The sequence below is a fragment of the Pinus tabuliformis genome, chromosome 2_2 (assembly GCF_031772625.1).
Source record: "Pinus tabuliformis cultivar Carrire ecotype Pingquan chromosome 2_2, CPIR1, whole genome shotgun sequence".
Lineage (NCBI taxonomy): Eukaryota > Viridiplantae > Streptophyta > Pinopsida > Pinales > Pinaceae > Pinus > Pinus tabuliformis.
In genome coordinates, this window is record NC_142300.1 from 280,990,276 (window position 1) to 280,992,073 (window position 1,798).

General features: G+C 30.0%; 1 long non-coding RNA gene across 1 annotated transcript; it reads right to left on the reverse strand.

Annotated features, from left to right (window-relative positions):
* Positions 1–921: 921 nt before the first annotated feature.
* On the reverse strand, positions 922–1,511 carry LOC149192402 (uncharacterized). The gene is made up of 2 exons (XR_016254881.1): positions 1,483–1,511; positions 922–1,310 (listed from the first exon to the last, which is right to left on the reverse strand). It is a non-coding gene; the product is annotated as an uncharacterized LOC149192402 (long non-coding RNA).
* Positions 1,512–1,798: the final 287 nt, after the last annotated feature.

Sequence of the window (1,798 nt, forward strand, 5' to 3'; positions counted from 1 at the left end):
TTGCACCATTTTTTGTCTACTTGTGTCCAATGTTGCACCATTATTTACACCGACTTTTTCATCCAATTTTGCATTTCTTTGGTGTCTAGTTTTACATCGTTTTCACCATCCAAATTTGCATCTTTTTTTGCCTCATTTTGTGTCCACATTTGCATATAATTTTGTGTCTGAGTTCGAGCCTAAATTTTCATGTGATTAGGAATCATTTTTTACATCCAATATGGCATCCTTGGTTTCACCTTTTTTCAGCCCCATTTTGCATCTTGTTTTATGTCTTTTCTTACATCTTTTTTTTTTCCTTTTTTGCACCCAAGTTTGCATCCCAAATTTACACCATTATTTGCATCATCATTTGGCATATTAATTTGTAACGTTTTTTTCTTCTTTTTAACGCTCAACTTTGCATCTTATTTTACATCTAGTTGTTGTCTTTTTTTGCATCTAATTTGGTGCCCATTTATGTGTCCTTGTTTTTGCCCAATTTGATATCCTTTTGTATGCCATGTTTTTTTCCCTTCTTTGTGTCAACTATTGCACAATTTTTCACTTCTAATTTAAAACACTTTGTATGTCAATTGTTTGCATTTTGTATTAATTCCTAGTTTAACATCCAATTTTACTTTCAATTTTGCATCCATGGTTACATCCGCATTTGACTTCTTATATAGAGTATATTTTTCTTTACATATATGACCCCCTTTATAGATTCATAGTGAAATATATGATAGTTTCTAAATATCATTAAAGCAGATATCACAATTCAAAATCATTTGTAAAGAAATTTAAGAGAAATTGACAACATCCATCCAAAAAAATAACAATGTGCCATTAACAATTTTCAAAACATGTATAAAATAGCAACATAATACTAATAAAATCAGTATTATTTTTAATCAAAACAACTAAAATTCAAATATGATTAACAAATCAAAATATTTCATGAATATCGTTATTCTATGATAAATTAACAACATACATAAATCAAACTCATCGTATGATTACAAAATCAAAATGTCTCATTGATATAGGGTAAATTCACAACACCCATCTAAACATAACAATGTCATTCTACACAATAATTTCTTCATAAAAAACAATGCATGTGCATATGCCTAGCTACCACCACCAAGATCATCCTCATAATCATCTTGACCATCCTCATTACTCTGATCCACATCATCACCAACACCGCAACTATCATCATCATCTCCTCCTTCACCACCATCATCCTCATCCTCATCCTCATCATCTCTTGATATATGTTGAACATAATTTGGATCATCGTCTTGGCAATCATTACCTATAGCATTCTGACAAAAAAAATCAATATTACATGTTAGTATTAATTACATAACACAACGCATGTTTTTGTTATACAATGTTAACCATAAAATGAGGTAAGATATAATATCTAATAGTACTAAAAAATAAAATGAAAATATGGTTTAAAAGTATATTGGAAATCCAACTAAGATTACATACCATAGAGTCCATCCAAACAACAAATTCAACCCATCAACACAAATATAACTTGTTAAGTTGAATTTATGGAATTAATTAACACAAATATATTAAACTACATGCAAAAGTTTGGTACACTTGCCTACCAAACTACTACCCTAAATTTTCCTATCAAGAACCTATGCCTTTGAAGTTTGGTACACTTGGGCTCCTCCCAACACTGTTGTTTTTATCTTCTAAATTTTTTGCACTTGGAGTACTTCCAAGTCTTCCAACATCTTCTTCAAAGGAAAATCAATAGCAAAATGATTCTGATAATAAAGGAAACAAACAACAT